Source organism: Odocoileus virginianus, chromosome 9 (genome assembly GCF_023699985.2).
Source record: "Odocoileus virginianus isolate 20LAN1187 ecotype Illinois chromosome 9, Ovbor_1.2, whole genome shotgun sequence".
Taxonomy (NCBI): Eukaryota; Metazoa; Chordata; class Mammalia; order Artiodactyla; family Cervidae; genus Odocoileus; species Odocoileus virginianus.
This window is the reverse complement of record NC_069682.1, coordinates 76308279-76326142: the sequence shown is the minus strand read 5'-3', so window position 1 is coordinate 76326142 and position 17864 is coordinate 76308279. Positions and strand designations below refer to the sequence as shown.

Sequence of the window (17864 nt, the reverse complement as noted above, 5' to 3'; positions counted from 1 at the left end):
GAGATATCATTTCAGTATGGTGCAAAATTTCAAGTGTTAGGTGCAAATTCCAGTCATTGAATTGAAAATGAAGAGAAGCATGCATTCATTTCACAAACATGTATTGTCTCCCTTGAGACCTGTACACACAGCTGAAAAAATGCCCGTATTGGCAGTCGTGAACTATCCAAGATATGTAGGGATGAGTTAATAATTGTTAGAGATTAAAATCTGCACTATGGATTTGCAATTGAGCAAAGAATTGGCTTGTCAGGTCAGATGGGACTGACCAAATTAGGAACCACAGGAGCTACTGAGCTAATTGTAACAAAAGGTGCAGTTTACAGAATGCATTCCATTTACCCAATTTAGAAGGAATTCCACCTGTCTTTGAAGCAAACAGAGCTCAGGGAATGTGTAGATTTCCACACCAGAGTTGGAAATTGCCTTGGGAATCTATTCATTATCAATGTGTTTATCTTGCAATACAAACAGTTCCCAGGGATCTCGTATTAGCCCTCAGAAAGACAATTGAGAAAAATGATTTGTGATCATGACATTATTGCTCAAAATATGTTGATAATTTAGTTCTAAACATTGGCTTCAGGAGACACATTTGTCTCAACAAGTTAATACATTTTTATCTGCTACTGAATAATTAGGTCGCTGATTAACTGGGTACAAATGTTATACCTGCCACTAAGGCTATTATTCATTTGAACATATGGATGGAAATCCCTCAAGTTTCTAGCAACTTGTAGAAAGTTAAGCCATCAAACAGAATAAAAAGGGCTATGCGCTCTAGCTGCTGACTTAAATTTTGCACACCGTGAGAGTTGGGGTTCAGGCAGACTTGCTCTTAGCCACTTTGTCAGAACCTGGCCTAGTGTCTGGTACGTAGTAGGTACTCAAAAACCTTCAGTTCAGTTCAGTTCACTCAGTCGTGTCTGACTCTTTGTGACTCCATGGACTGCAGCATGCCAGGCTCCCCTGTTCATCACCAACTCCCGGAGCTTGCTCAAACTCATGTCCATTGAAACCTTAGTTGAAACTCATGTCCAGAAAAAACCTTAGTTGGAAAAAAAATGAATGATCTTCAAAAGCTCATTAACTTCATTTCCTTGAAGACTGTCAAGAAATGTCATTCTGGAATGGATTTGAAATCCCGTTTCTTACCCTCCACCATGTTCCAAATAATCTTTTAACACCTTCTGATATAAATACCTGAACCACCAACTCATCCTTTGACTCTGAGTGCTGATTAGATTTTGCACTGGGGTTGAACTTAGATGCTCCTACTGAGCTGGCCCAATGCTTGACTTATGGCTCATCTGAGGACAAACACTGAGCCTGCCAAATTTTACCGTGTTGAAGGAGAAATTTTTATGACAGGTCTGAATGTCTGGCATCCTGAATATGCATCACAGGGGGTCATCCAGACCACCAAGTCCACTGTCTGTTCCATCTAAACTGACTGCAGGCTGAACTTTGTGAAATCACCAAACTTTGTGAAATACGTCAAAGAGTAACTGCATTCTGCGGTAACAAAAAAGGAGTAAGAGCAAGGACAGCAGCTGATAACATATACTGAAAATTTGTGTGACAATTATCACGGCTAAGTCTGTTTTTCTTTTCTGTTTGGATGCATTTAATTTTTCATCAAAACTTAGCTTATTTCCTTTATTTGAGAAGATGTGAATGTGTAACAAAATACAGTTTCTCAAATTAATACAGTATCACTGAATTCAGAGCGTTGCTTGTGTGTGTGTGATAGACGCAGGCATGAGCCACAGAGATCGCTTACTTTTTCACTCATAATGGGAGGCCACTTGCTTTAATGCTGGGCCGTGCTGGTTCCAACGGTACAACAGTGAGAGTCAGCACTTTGTATAGGGGTCCCCTCCCTCTAGGACCTGCCTCCCACCCATCCCGCCCCCCACGTCAGTCATCACGGCACCGAGTTGAGTTCCCTGTGCCGTACGGCAGTTTCCCACTAGCTGTCTATTTCTAAGTTTGTTTTAAAGCGTCATCTCACTTTAGTTTTCATGTTGACTGTGAGCTGTGAGGTGGAATGACCTCCAGTGTTCAGATGAGGAGACAGAAGCTTGGCAAGGTTAAGAAATGTGCCGCAGGTCACAGGGCTAAGGAGTGGTCAACCCGATCTTTGAGCCCAGCGTTCCTGGTGGCCCCAGAGCACGGGTTCTCAATTTCTATGATTTATGTCTTCAAATGAGTATCTGAGAAAAAAAACATCAAAACAGCAGACACCGCATCAGTTTGCGTTCATCTTTAGCAGGTGCAGAGAGACAGGCTGCCCGTGTGGGACCCCTGCTGTCCCACGTGAATAGGATGGCCTGTGTGACTGGTCGGTGTTGTGAAGTGGTGTGTGATTGCCAAGGCTGGGTCAGAAAAGGCATTGTGACTCTCACCTTGCGCTCTCCTGGATCCCTCCCTCTGGGGGCAGCCAGCCACCACGTCACGAGGACGCTCAAGAAGTCCTGCGGAGCAGCCCACGGGACACAGAGCGGAAGCCTGCTGCCAACAGCCAGGACTGCCCACCGGGCCTGCGGGCGAGTCAGCTTGGAAGCGAGGCCCCCGCCCATTCATGCCTCGGACAGCTTACAGTCATCTTGACTGCAGTCTTGCGGGACAGAACCGTCCAAGAACCCCTGCATTTTTTTGGTATAATTTGTTACACAGCAACAGCTAACTAACATAAAAGGGGAAGATGTTCCCAAGGGAGAGATTGTAACAGTGAACCGTGATACCTAAGATGGGTAAGGAAGGAGGTGAAGAATCGTAGGCTGTGCAGTTGGATGGATATAACTGAATAAAGTCAAAACACCCCGTCACGGTGTACACCCAGGCCCTTACGCGCTCTGACATAATCCCTCGCTCACTAAGCATGTTCCACCCTGGTTCCACTAAAGCCGTTGTTGCTCCTTCAACAACCCAAACTCTCTCCAGCCTGGGGACTCCTTGCAATTGCAGTTCCTTACCTGGTACCTTCTTCCTCCCGATCACTGCATTGCTGGTTCTTTCTCATTCTGAGTCTCAGCGTTAAAATAGCTTATTCAAAGAAAACCGACTCCTGTAGTGACCCCCTACTCCCACTAAGCTATCCTGCAACACCGCCCTCTTTTATTTCCTTCATATTCCGTCGCCCTGTCTGAAATGATTTTATGTATTTCTTGTCTGGTTACATGTCTCCTCAACAAGCGTGTAAGAGGGCGGGGGGCTGGAACGTCCCTGGCCGTCCCGGGGTTAAGGCCTCGCCTTCTAATGCAGGGGTGCCGGCTGACCCTCTGGCCACGGTTGGGTCACAAGACAAAACGGCTGGGTGGGTGAAAAGCAGCAGACGCGGAGGACAGCTTGCATTCTGACTTACACAAACAGTGCACATTCCCACAGCAGGGAAATGCCAGTCAGACGGGAACTGGGAACACCGGGAAAGCAGAGAGACGGGGCCAAGACAGCTTCCGCCTTGGAGGCATTCCTGACTCCCCTCCGGGGAGGACGCCAGGCTCTGCGGGGCAGCTTCCGCGTGGAAACGGCGCTGCCGGCACGGTAACGAGGGTCCGCACGTGTCGGGGAGGAGGCGGGAAGGGGTCTCCCCCTTGACCAGCCCTCCGTCTGATCCGATCCGGAGACGCTTCGGGGGGACCTGCGCTCGGTTCATCGTGACTTCTTTGGCCTCTGAATATGGCCACACAGCGAAGCCAGGGTTATCTGGGAAGCCGTTCCTCCAGTTTCACAGAACACAATGCAGCTTCAAAGACAATTCCACCAGAGTGTGAGTGATCTCCTGTTCTTTCGCTGCCGCGTATCATTTCACCTTCCAGCCTAACTGGACCCTCTGAACCTGATACTAACGCTGTGGGCAGTTAGAGCCTCAGTAGCCTCCCCGTTACGGATTTACAAGCTGTTGGCACAGCACATTCAGGCACTCTTTCACCGTTAAAGACAAACCCAGGACTGGTGTGGATTCTGCGCCCAGCTGTGCCTTGCTCAGCGTCCACAGTGGGGCAGCTCAGGCTTCAGAGGTTCTGCAGCCCAATGCCACGTCTGCATGAATCACTGTCCTCTTAGAGCGGAGCTCAGCACACTGTAGGGCCGTTAAATTCATGGGCGATGTCCTCACCAAAGAAGTTCATTTCTGTCTTGAAAGGGAAACAGATTCCCCTCTTTCAGATGGAAGGCGTAAGTGTATGTTTTGAAAGCTGTTAGCGCAGCAATAAGGAATTCATCTTCATAGTCAGGGACTGGGGTGATTAATAACCAATAATTCTTAGTAAGAGTCTGATTTATTGATACGTGACAGCTGTCAGCCCACAGGCATTGTGCGTAGCAACTGGAATGTCTTCATTTCATTCCACCTGAAACACGACTCAGAATGGGCCCATGAGTCACTTGAGTGGTGTAACCAGCCTTAGAAATTGAAAACAGCAGACCCAAAAAGGAAATGAGAAGATATATCGACGATCCTTGTCTGACAAAAGATGTACAGTATTTATGGGGCTTTCTTTATCCTTTCAAAAAAATTTTTGGTCTTTTTTTTTCTTACTATACAATGTAAGTAGTACATCATGATTCTTTTTGATCATCAAGACCAATAGACATAGCCTGAAAAGATCATCTTATGCAAGTCTCTCCATTTAAAAATCAGAACTGTCCTCCTGAATCCATCTCCTTTCACTGGAAAAAAAAGTTCATGAAAGAGCTCTTTGGGATTTTCAGTGGAGGTTTAGGCCTTTTGTTAGGCTGAGGCAGGCTCCAAGGACAGGAGAGGAAGAGGGGGAGAGAAGTTCAAGAACAGAAAACTGGGAGAGAAGGCAGAGAAGAGGAGAGGTGCCGAGCGGAAGCGAAAGCCAAAGAAGTCCGCGTGCGGAGCAGCGTGGGCCCCCGTGGGGAGAAGCCGTGTGGCGATGGCTGGGAAGGGGCCTGAGAAAGGGCGCCCCGTTTGGAGGCTTCGCTGGGGTCGCTCACACCGCCCTTTCCACTTCCTGGCTTCCCTGGCGGGGGAAGCATCCATTTCCGCCCTCCTCTCTTCCTGGGAGGCTGAGCTCCTCCGTGGTCCTCCAGATCCTTTGCCAGTGGCTGGTGCGGCCAGCGGGAGCAAGTCTAAGCAGGAAATCAGGGGATGGGAAGTGAGACAGGCCAGAACGTCGCTTCTGTCACCCCTCAGGTCGCATGTCCACCACCAGCTTCACCCCACCAGATGACATCTCCCTCTAGGGGGCCCAGCCTCACCATCAGCCTTCACTGGGCACCCGCAGGAAGCGTCTCTTCTTTCTTGCACTTTCAGGCCAAGTCCTCAGCATGGGCAGTGTTTCCGAAAGGTCTTTCAAGTCAACGAAAGAAATGTTCGTAACCAGCGGTTACCAGGTGCTCCCAGCTCGAACTCATTTCCCCCTTAAAAAAAGAAAAGGACTAATTCCCCTTTTCCTACAGATAAAAGACATCATCATTACATACTAAGCACCAAGCTAATTTTTTTAAGTAAAGACAAAGCATTCCAGCAGACAGAAGAACTTTAAGCCCTGACGAGATGACCTCTAAGAAGAAAGAAGTGATTGTTTTTTCTTTTTTAAAAAACCTTTTTATTTTGTATTGGGGGATAGGTGATTGAGAAAGAATGTTGTGATTGCTTCAGGGGGACAGCAGAGGAACTCATCCATACAAACACATGTGTCCACTCTCCCCCAAGCCCCCACCCAGCTGCCACGTAACACAGCAGAGTCCCCGCGCTCGCAGCAGGGCCTTGGTGGTTATCCATTAAATAGAGCCACGTGTCCCTGTCCATCCCGGACTCCCCAACTGCCCCTGCCCACATCCTTCCTCTCCAGCACCCATACTTCACTAAGTCTGTGACTTTCTGTTTTGTAAGTTCATTTGTATCATTTTTTTAAGATTCCACATATAAGGGATGTCTTACGATATTTCACCTTTTCTGTCTGACTTCACTCAGGTCCATCCATGTTGGTGCAAATGGCACCATTTTCCTTTTTATGATTGACTAACATTCCATTGTACATACGTACTGCGTCTTCAGAAAGAACTAATTTTTTATTAGAAAATAAAAACATTTAGAAATAAGCCAAAGGAGTGTGAACTAGAGCCTCAGACACAAAGGTGGCAACTAGATTCACTCTTCCACGAAGCTTAAATGGAATCTGAGGACAGTTCTCTGAACCACATGCCCAGACCAATGTGTGAACTCATTGCTTAAACCAAGAAAGGAAGAAACCAAGAAACAGAACTCAAAAAATTGTGTTGAATTCCTCTGCTGAGCATTGGATTGCCAAAATATTTAAACCAAGGATCTTTAGGCATCTTGGTGAGACATTTTTTCCCCATATATTTTGGCCCATAGCTTAATTGTAAACCCCCTGAGTTAAATTATGTCCCAGGAATGATTACCCCCAAGAGCAGTTGTGATAAAATTACTGGGTGAACTGATCAGGAAGCTTGTGTGCAGCAAGTTAATAAAGTCGGAATGAGGAAAAGTGTCCACTGTGGATGGGGCCAAAACCCCTTCTTGGGAGCAGTTTATCATGAGCTGTCTGACCTACTTTTCCCATCAGCCATGCCTTCCACTAAAATTGTACTTGAACTCTGGGGTTCACATCACAGACTTAGGACTAGTTTATTATCTCACAATTTTGAAGAAGACTAAAAAAATAACCAATTAAAAAAGTGGTCAATTGGCCAACAATAAGCGATGGACAAAATGGAAGAGGAATTTGAAGAGAAATAAGATAACTAGTTTGGAAAACAATTTTATAAAGACTTAACATGCTTTTAAGGGATTTCCTGGTGGCTCAGTGGTAAAGAATTCACCTGCCAATGCAGGAGACACAAGAGACGTGGGTTCGATCCCTGGGTTGGGAAGATCCCCCGGAGAAGGAAATGGCAACCTGCTCCAGTATTCTTGCCTGGAGAACCCCACGGACAGAGGGGCCTGGCAGGCACAGAGGCAACATGCTTCTCAGGGTTGAAGACCTTCATGTGTCAGACCCAGTAAGCATCTCAAGGCTTTAAAAGATTCTTATTTGACAGTAACACTTTCTCTTGAAGAAAAGGCTAATGATAGCCCCCTACACACAAGACTCTCTGAGGCCTCTTTCCCAAATCCAGTCATCGTCTGCAGTAAACCGAGCCTGCACTATTTCTCACCATGTCTCCTGCTGTTTCTTGAACCCTGACTGGGATAATTACAGACTGTTATGGGAATGTCCTGAAACACCTCAAGGAAGGAATGTGTTGCATGTAAACTGGCTCCTCCATGGAAATCCATATAAGTACATGGTGTCTGGTCCACGGAACATCAAGATTCCTTTGCTGTCTCCTTCTCTCTCTTCTTCTGCACGTCTGGGCCAACTCTGCAATATTCGTGTGGGGACAGGAGTTCATTCTTAACCTAAGGATGATCAGTTCACACGGTCAAAAAGGTGAGTGAGCCTCCCTCCCCTCCCCCTCAGCTACCAGCCTGTCAACAACTCAGGAGATGCCACCTCTTTGAAAGGCGCCCCAGAGCACTCACCTCTGCCCCTGCCGAGCTGCCTCCTGTTGGGGACCCTGCCAGAGATGTGTTTCCTCCGCTCTCTCCTCTGAGCCTTCAACTTTTAGAACAGTTGTGTTTGCCCAGCCGCTCAGTCACGTCCAACTCTTTGCGATCCCCTGGACTATAGCCCACCAGGCCCCTCTGTCCGTGGAATTCTCCAGGCAAGAATACTGGGCCAGGTTGCCATTTCCTTCTCCAGGGGATCTTCCCGACCCAGGGATGGAACCCAGGTCTCCTGTCTGGGTAGGCAGATTCTTTACCACTGTGCCAGCTGGGAAATCCTAGTGGCAACAATTAAAAGAAGTCCATGTTTTCTGGGTCATGGAAATGAAAAGGCGCTAGTTTGAATTCTTTTTTCTCCTTTCTTCTTCAAATGTCATAATTCTTCCCAAATTCCATGCTGCTCAAAACATGACCAAGATACATTTTTCACATAAAGTGTGACATTGATTCCTACTATGCCCACCACAGACAGTTAATGCTTGGCTTGAAGCACCTTACCTCCAATTGCAGCACACACAGGCACCCACACACATCATACATACATGTGTGTTTAGCCTTAGAAGAACGTCAAGAATGTGTTCACTTATTGATGAGGTCATAAAACATATATTCCCCTAAAGGTTTTCATCTCAGCTACTTTAAGGCTGATGGGATTAGGATCTGATTTTTTTTTTTCCACAACAACCTGAAAAAATAGTTGAGACCTGGAAAAAAATCGCGTCCTACCTATGAGAAAGAAATATCAAAATGACATGTAACAGATGTTTAATAAGTATCTAGAAAATATAAAACTATGTCAGTAACCAGTTGTTACTCAAGTTAGTACTGATACATATACATATCTGTGTATAGTATATGTTTATATGAGCATGCATCAGTGCTAACTTGATACATATACATATCTGTGTATAGTATATGTTTATATGAGCATGCATCAGTACTAACTTGATACATATACGTATGCGTGTATAGTATATGCTTATATGAGCATGTATCAGTGCTAACTTGATAGATATATATCTCTGTATAGTATGCACTTATATGAGTATTTATGTGTATATAAAAATACGATTTAGTGTGGCATGTGCTGAAGTTGAATCTGTTATGGTATGTGGTAGAAAATTCCAGCTATAAGAAGACCCTCTCTTATTTTTCTAAATTTTTATTGAAGTAGAGTTGATCTGCAGTGTTGTGTTAGTTTCAAGCGTACAGCAAAGTCATTCAGTTATACATATATATGTATCTGTTCTTTTTCAGGTTCTTTGCCCTTACAGTTTATTACAAAATAATACCGAGTACAGTTCTGTATGCTACACGGTAGGTCCCTGTTGGCCGTCTATTTTGTATATAATTGTGTGTATCCGTTAATCCCAGACTCTTCATTTACCCCCGCCCCACCGTTCTCCTGTGGTAACCATAAATTGGTTTTCTATGTGTAAGGAAGACCCTGACTTTGACGAAAATAAATTTATGGGAGAAAAAAATGGGGTGGTGGGCAGACTCAAAGATTTACCTGCATTTTGGACCAGGCATCTAAAGAACAACCCAGAGCAATCATTTTCTGCTTCCTGTTCATCACGTTTTTCGCATATTTCTTTTAATTAGCTGCCTGCCTGGCCCGTTTTTCGCAGCAATAGGCCCCTTGAACTCGTTCCCCCGGGTATTTCGTGAGCTCTGAGTGACGGTCGCATTCTTCTCTTAACCCAAGCCTGATGCGCGTCTTCTAAGCCCTGCTGGGCTCCGCTCTGGCACCAGTAAAGGCGGAGACAGACCAACAGTGTCTCCTCGCCCGGCTGCCTGGCAAGAGGCAGCCTGGCTCCCCCGGTGAGGGTGAGGATCAGTGCCCGGGGAACCCGGTGACCTCCACTCCCCGACCTGGTCTGACTGAGTCACACCCAGACCTGCCGTTGCTTCTCCTAGCTGGGTCTGGCAAGCCCGACAAACAGGCAGTTTGCCTTTTGATGTGTCCAGACACAGGAGTGATTCAGCCCGGCCCTCTCCGGAGGGAGCGCGGAGAAGCTCTGGAGGGCAGGCAGCCTTTGTGAGGTCTCTGCTCCAGCCGGGATGAGGGCTCTTCAGTCACTCTCCCCCTCTCTTTCCCTGAAAGAACCGGAGGATGAATCACCAGCTTGAAGGAGCCTGTTCTTTCCTTCCTAATAAACAAAATTCAAACCTCCAAGCCCCATTAAACATTCCCTCTGACACGGCCTGATTCCCCACAGACAGAAGGCGTCGGGTGGCGAGAAGCATGGTGTGCCCAGGCAAACACACCTTCCTTGTGGACTGAGCTTGTGTTCCACACGGGGTTCTAAACGTGGGAGGTGCCTGAGGCAAGACCTGTGAACTCTGGGAAGACTGTCACCATCTGGGTGGACGTGTGTGTGCGCAAATTTTGGGGGACAAGATTCACAGTGTTTCTTAAGTTTGTGCTCAGAACCAGACACTGTCCTCAGCACTCATTTAACCCTCCCAACTCAGTCAGGAGTTGCTGCTGCTATTTTCCTTATCCCCATCTTACAAATCTCAAATTAACCAACCAATAAAACCAAGAACCACGAGTCAGCCCCGGCACGCTGGTTCCAGCACTGCAGCGCCCCCTGCAGTGAGACAAAGGTAGAGCAACTGATGGGTCCCCTGGGTCCGGCTTCCCTGTGGCTCAGGGGGTAAAGAATCCGCCTGCAGCGCGGGAGACCCGGGTTCAATCCCTGGGTCGGGAAGATCCCCTGGAGAGGGGAGAGGCAGCCCACCCCAGTGTTCTTGCCCGGAGAGTCCCCTGGGCAGAGGAGGCTGGTGGCTATAGTACTTGGGGTCACACACTTCACTTTACTGAACCTAGTCTGAGTGGGAAACTGTGAAGAGAATTTAGACCCAACAAAGGAGAAACGGAACGTGATCTGGGCTCTCTGTTGCTTAGGCTGCCAGGTTATTTAGCATACTTTGCTGGGCTTAGTAGGCACAGCTTATGTAACATCTTATGAGCAACAGCTGCCTGCAAAATTCATCTAATATCCCCAGAAACCGGCTTTCCTCCCTTGGATCTTCGATGTCCTCAGACGAGATACTCTGCTTCCCCGACGTCCCCAGACAAGATACTCTGTTTCCCCACTGTAATTTCAGATTCTCTAGGGACAACACAACTAGGGAGGTGGGTCTTCATAAGCACAACAAGTTCATATTTAATGAGATAAGCATTGTCCATAGTCCACTGTTTCTCTCTCCCAATGTAATGTGGGATACGAATTTATTCTTGGTTCCCAGGTAGTTCATTAAGTAAAGAATATGCCTACAATGCAGGAGAAAGTGAAAGTGAAAGTTGCTCTGTTGTGTCTGACTCTTTGCAACCCCATACAGTCTATGGAATTCTCCAGGCCAGAATACTGGAGTGGATAGCCTTTCCCTTCTCCAGGGGATCTTCCCAACCCAGGGATCAAACCCAGGTCTCCCGCATTGCAGTCGGATTCTTTACCAGCTGAGCTACAAGGGAAGCCCACAATGCAAGAGACCTGGGTTTAACCCCTGGACCAGGCAGATTCCCTGGAGAAGGAAATGGCACCCACTCCAGTATCCTTGCCTGGGAAATCCCATGGACCGAGGAGCCTGGCGGGCCACAGTCCATGGGGTTGCAGAGTCAGACACCACTTAAGAGAATAAACCACCACCATCATCTTGGTCACAGGCTCTGGCGGAAGGAGTCAGAGTCCTGTCTGTTACTTAATGGTTGGAGCAAGATGCCTGTAAAAAACATTAGCCAGGGAAGTGTTAGTGGTCCTAGTATTATTTATACTACTTATGGACTTTGTTTATGGGCCAGATACTGTGCTAGAAGTGCGACATATTTTACATCATTTAATCTCCACAACTTTCCACGGGAGGTTCTCGTATCACCTATGTTTTGCTGATAAGAAACAGAAGTGGCCAGAAGTCGAGTAAGAAGCTGACTAGAGTCACACACGACAGAAATTCTGACCATGAACCAAACCAACGTGACCAGTCACACGAGGCAGCTGCGCACCACTGGGTCGGGAAGTGAGTATCTGTGTGCATGAGTGTGTATGAGTGTGTATCTGTGTATGAGTGTGTATCTGTGCGTATGAGTGTGTATGTGTCCAACTGGTCACCCACATTTTCTTCGGTGAAAACTCACATTTCTATCTTCCATTCTTCAATTATAATGTATCTTTCCGAAATGGTTTGAAGCATAGAAACTAGTTTAGCATTTCTTTGATAGACCACATCTGCTTGATGATTTTATTGATGAGTGTTTTAGAGTAAACACATTTGTTCACCAAAGAGGAAAAATGATAATATGGGGAAACTGCCTTGCCTTTAATGAAAGACGTAACCTGAAACTGAAATTCATGGGCTTATGACTCATCTCTGACTCACTCTGAGTCTGCTTGGAAATCCAGGAGAAACACTTACAGCCCAGCTGGGTGTCCCACGGCTGTTTTTCTGGTTGTTGCCTTAAAGATGCAAGGACGGAATCAAGAGACAGAATCAACAGTGTGTGAAAAATGGAACCAGCCTCGCAGGCTGTGTCTTGTTCCAAGTTCAGAGGTGTAGATGGTTCCAGTGGCTGCTTTCATGGAGGAAAGAGTAGTGTTTGGATATTAATGGTTTACCAAGTTGTATTTTTTGTTCTATTTTTGAACTTTGCTAAGCAAAAACCCTGCACCTTCTGAACCTGGACTCTGAACATCCTCTCTCTAGTTTACTATAAAAAGAAGATTCTTTAATAAAAACTAGGGGTGGGATGAGAGTTTAAAACATTCTTTAATCTTAATAGCTTTCCTTGTGGTTCCTGAATTTATGGCTGAACAAGCACAAAGGGGTGAATGGTAGGCAGGAAACACAAGTAAAACACTGTCTTCATTTGAGGTCCTGACTCAGGATGAAGAATTAAGGAAACTATCACACCAAGGGTGCCTGACCTGAGTAAACAGGGCAGCCTCGGAAGAAAAACAAGACTTGACAGGAAGTGAGGGGGGAGCCCTGCTGTCGGGAAATGTGTGGACTGCTGGAAGCTTCTGCAGCCCAGGTCACCAACAGGCAGGCTCTTAGCCAGCTGAGGGCCTCAGGAAGGTTCTGCTTGGCTTGTAGGGTGTGTCTTAAACTTTTGAATTCACCAACGATTTTTAAAAGTCGGGAGGTTCCAGTCTCCAGACTGGGATCTCCACTGCTGTTGGAAAGTAGCTCCCACAGCATCGTCCGGACGGCCTGGTAACTGAATCCCCGGAGGAGGCCGGCTCCCCTCCGGTTTGCCCTGCGCTCCACCATCTCCCGTGACCTCCCGCTGGCCTGTTTCACTCACTCACTCCTGCCCCACCTTCTACGCCCTGTGGCGCTGGCTTGTGTTAAAGTAGCAGGCACAAGCCCTTCTCTTCACTGCAGTCCCCATTCATGTCCCTCCAAAATGGAAAAGAAGCAGCTGAAAAAGTAAAAGTCTGCCTAGAGATTTCCTCAGCTGCGAGACTGGGTAAGAGCGCAGCCCCACACCCAGCACGTCTCCCGTCCTGAAGCACGCCTCAGCGCCCCGAGCGTCTGCCCCTCACTCTGCAACAGTCCCCAGAGGAGGAAGATGCCTCGTCCTCTAGGATCGGTCTCATTTCCCTAGCTATTAGCAACACGCATCCTCACGGATGTGTTTCAACTGAAACCTCTGAAGAAGCGCCCGAGCTCTTGCAATGTTCTCCATTGTTAAGAAGCAGGACTCCTTACAGCGCTGCTTCGTGACTCATAAAGCTTGGGTTTGCGTTTCCCTTTGAGCAGCTCCTCAGCACTCCCACTGTGGGTGCAGGAACCTTCGGGCAACAAGGAGATGAGGCAGCCCCAAAGGCCCTGCACCCCGACACAGAGAGTCCGCCCTCTCTTTCACGGCTTTACAGACGTGTCCTAGGAGACAACCCGCAGCCTCCACGGTAGGCACTGCAGCCCCAGGACGCTCAGCCTTTATCAAGCACTCAGCGAGAGGGACGGGGCTTGCAGAGGCAGTGAGCTGCCCTGCTCAGTTATTCCTCCAGATACACGGTTCCTAGAAACGGAACTGAAAGCAGGATGCAGCACAGTGCTGAGGGGCCCGGCTCCGCAGCCCAGAGACGAGCAGATAGCGAGCACTCACCCCCGATCCACCCTTCAGTGGCTTCCCCATCAGGGGGCAGGAGTATAAAATGACGCCCACCCAGCAGGAGGGCTGCGGGAGTTAAAAACAATGAAGCATACCACGCACCGCGCTCAGACCCTGGAATGTGTCTGCTCATCGTGATAAGGGTGGCAATAACAACCAACCGCATTTACTGGAAACAGCGCCGGGCTCTGTTACCCACTTGACCCCCTCACAGTGCACCACGGGGCTTGCAGGATCTTAGTTCCCAGCCGGGGCTTGAACCTGTGCCCTCAGCAGTGAAAGCACAAAGTCCCAACCACCAGACTACCAGGGAACTCCATCATGCTTTTTCTTTAAATGAGAACCAATAATGGACTCAGAGATGTTAAGTAACTTTCACAAGGTCACACAGCAATGAAATGTTGGAGCCAGAATCTGAATCTAATGTTTGCCTTCCTAACCACACTACTATCTACTTATTTAATGTTCATGAAAATATTGGAAGCTGGTGCTATTGATGGCTCCATTTTACAGATGGGCAAACTGAGGCACTGAACAGCTGAATAACTTGTCTCAGGTCACCTGGGTCAGGAGTCCCTTATCCGCTGTCCTGCATGCCAGGCACTACACAGAGTCCTCCGCATATGGCTCTATTTTATCTCTGCAAACCATTTAAGAAAGGGATTATCACTCCATGTTATAAATCAGGACATGGAGACTTGACGACATGGTGTAAGTTGCTTCTAGTTGTTATTGTTTAGTCTCTAAGTCGTGTCCAACTCTTTCGTGACTCCATGAACTGTAGCCCGCCAAGCTCCTCTGCCCACGGGATTCTCCAGGCAATAATACCATTTCCTCCTCCAGGGTATGTTGCCGACCCGGGATCGAACCCACGTCCCTTGCATCTCCTGCCCCGGCAGGCGGATTTTCGCTGCTTCCAGCGCACAGCCCTGCTTCTAGGCACACAGCAGTAACCAGAGTTCCTGCGATGCAGCTCTGGCTGCGGCTGGCCACAGAGCCCGCAGCTGCCACAAACGCAGCAGCCGCCCCCCCCCTCCCCCGGCCCCAGGCCCGCATCGCAAGTGGCCTCTTCCCTCCCTCCCCCAAGTCTGTTTTCTCCTCATTCCAAACAGCTAGGGTTCTTTAGAGCTGGCCTCTCACTGGGACTAAACTTTAACCTCAGGAACTCACTTAAAGGTCACAGGTCCTGAACAGAGAACTGGAGGTCTGCCAATGATTGCCAGCTGAACCTCGTCACCTCTAACTCATCGCAGTCACTGGGTTCACGCGTTACAAAACCCAATGACATCTTCTGCTGGCCTTGGAGGCAAGCAAAAACTGCTCTCTCACCAAACAAGTAGAAAACTCAGAGAAAAGAGTTCACTCCTTTGAAAAGTCTTCATGTAAATGTAATTGGTCCCAGCTATGAGACTGATCAGTTATCTTTATAAACTTACCTAAAAGTAACAGTTCTCTCCCTAAAACTTGGAAAACATCAGGAAGCACCAAGGTAGATAGATACTCAGATTCTGTCTGTTCGCTTGGGGTCTGTTCAGGGAAGCAGAGCCAGGGTGAGATATCCAGGTGAGAGGAGGGATCGCTTACGGGTTGGACCTCGTCCAACAGTGGGAGCGCCGGACTCGCCACTTCAGAGTCAGGGTTTCTTCACTTCCCTCTTCTAAAGCCTGTGCAGATTTCTCTTGCAGGCAACCCTGATTGTGTAATTGTATGAAAGAAACATCTTGTTCACGGGCGATACTTGTTGAGGGTTTTAAAAGTAAAACGGTGAGCTGTCTGCAACTTGCTCTCAAATAATTTTGCAGAAAAACAATGTTTGTATATACTATATTGTGCTTCCCAGGTGGTGCTAGTGGTAAAGAACCCACCTGCCAATGCAGGAGGCATAAGAGAAGCGGGTTCGATCCCTGGGTTGGGAAGATCCCCTGGAGAAGGCTATGGCAACTTACTCCAGTATTCTTGGTTGGAGTATCCCGTGGACAGAGGAGCCTGGTGAGCTACAGTCCAAATTGTCGCAAAGAGTGGGACATGACTGAGCGACTTGGCACACATGCATATACTATATTACGGGCTTCCCATGTGGCGCAGTGCTAAAGAATCTGCCTGCCAGTGCAGAAGGCGCAAGGGACGTGGGTTCATTCCTTGGGTCAGGAAGATCCCCTGGAGAAGGAAATGGCAACCTGTTCCAGCATTCCTGCCAGGATAATCCCATGGACAGGGGAGCCTGGCAGGCTGCAGTCTGTGGAGTCGCCAAGAGTCAGACGCGACTGAGCAGAAACACACATTATGTTAATGTGCACAGTGTACGCGACATAACACACAGTGCATCCCAGAGGCAGAAGCAGTGAATGACGCGACATAACACACAGTGCATCCCAGAGGCAGAAGCAGTGAATGATGCGACATAACACACAGTGCATCCCAGAGGTAGAAGCAGTGAATGATGCGACATAACACACAGTGTATCCCAGAGGTAGAAGCAGTAAATGTGGCAAAATGGTAATCTGAAGAACATGGGTGAAAGGTAAAAATGACATTCCTGGTGTTCATGAAACATCCTTTTCCAACATGTTTGCAGTTTGAGATTTTCAAAATAGAAAGTTGAAATTTTTTTCCAAAGTGCCTGAATGAATGCATGGACCAAGAAAATGCCACATATACACACAGCGGAATACTATCTGGCCTTTAAAAAGAAGGAAATCCTGCAAAGTGCAAAAACACGGGTGAACCTTGAGCACACTGTGCTAAGTGAAAGAAGCCATGACAGAAGGACAAATATCCACCTACATGATCCATATAGGCAGGATCCACCTGAATGACAGCTTTACCATAGCTCAGCTCACAGAGCAAAGGATAGAATCCTGGTGGTCAGGTGCTGAGGAGGGGCAGATACAGAGTCGCCGAAGGGTGTGTCCATTAACATGAGTAACTTCTGTGAACGTGCCGTACACCATGGGGTCTGGAGATAACAGAGGGGAGAGCTCACATGAAGTGTTCTTATCGCAGTAAAATTCAAAAACAATTTTTTAACCCAACCCACCACAAAACCATCCACAAGAGCAGACTGTTTTTGAGGTGCCACCTGGCTTCCTGGGAAGATAAGCCCTTTGAGGAATACACTGGCCCTCCCCGTCTTTGCTGAGTCAGTTCAGGGTCAGACATTTCACCTTTCGCAGGGCGTGCTGAGTCTGTAACTTAGGAGATAATGTGTACAACGTTATCTGCTTCGGATTTAATACACGTATTGTAATGCACCGCTTTACCTACACACACGCCCGTGGTCACCCGCGAGGTTTGTCCCCGTTGACACTGATCTCATCCATGAACTTGATGCCTCACTTGCCCCCGTTGTCAAGTCACACTTTAACCGGAAGGTCGCACACCTCTTTGGCCTCCCTGACCTCCCGCAGCGGGTCAGGAGTAACTCCGCCAGGCCTGATTCCCTCTGTGCGTCTCCTCCTCCTGCGGACTGGCTGCAGCGAGCGGCGGAAACACTGCTGGCCCAGGGAGGCAGCGACGCTGTGGACCTGGCCTGGGGGCTCGGCCACCCGGCCGGCCTGCGGCCCTTCTCCCGGCGCGGTCCCCGAGGCGGCGGGACAGCCGCCGCCCGAAGGCTCGCAGGGGACGCAGCCCCGGGGCAGCCGCAGTCAATGATTAACTCAACCCCGACCGCAGCGCGCACTGCCTGACCTCTCCTCCGAGCCCAGCGGAAAACAAGTTCTAGCTCTCGGAACTGAAATCCATCCACCCGAAACCTTTTACAGAGCCTTCACAGCGGGAGGAAACTGCTGCTCTGAAAAACGCACGTCTAAGCGTAAGTTATAAACGTGTTTTACAGTCCCAACACTTTTATCTGTAGGACACAAGGAAAGAGGAGAGAGAACAGACGAAACAAGTAATGAAACATGATTTTTAAAATTATGAAACATCTCAAGCATACAGAAAAGCATTCACCACCCAGCTTTGTCAGATCTTAACGTTAGAGTCGTTTAGACCCTAAGGCTTTTCTGAGAAATAAAACAATACAGATAGAGTTGAACTGTTTCCCTCTCGGGCTTCACCAGTGGCTCCGCGGTAAAGAGTCCGCTTGCAATGCAGAAGATGCGGGTTCTATCCCTGGGTCGGGAAGATCCCCTGGAGGGGGAAATGGCAGCCCGCTCCGGTATTCTTGCCTGGAGAGTCCCGCAGACAGAGGAG

General features: G+C 48.0%; 1 long non-coding RNA gene across 1 annotated transcript; it reads right to left on the bottom strand.

Moving 5' to 3' along the window:
• Positions 1-4099: 4099 nt before the first annotated feature.
• LOC139036811 (uncharacterized) lies at positions 4100-17223 on the bottom strand. The gene is made up of 5 exons (XR_011489678.1): positions 16931-17223; positions 16455-16626; positions 7523-9646; positions 5230-7399; positions 4100-5100 (listed from the first exon to the last, which is right to left on the bottom strand). It is a non-coding gene; the product is annotated as an uncharacterized lncRNA (long non-coding RNA).
• Positions 17224-17864: the final 641 nt, after the last annotated feature.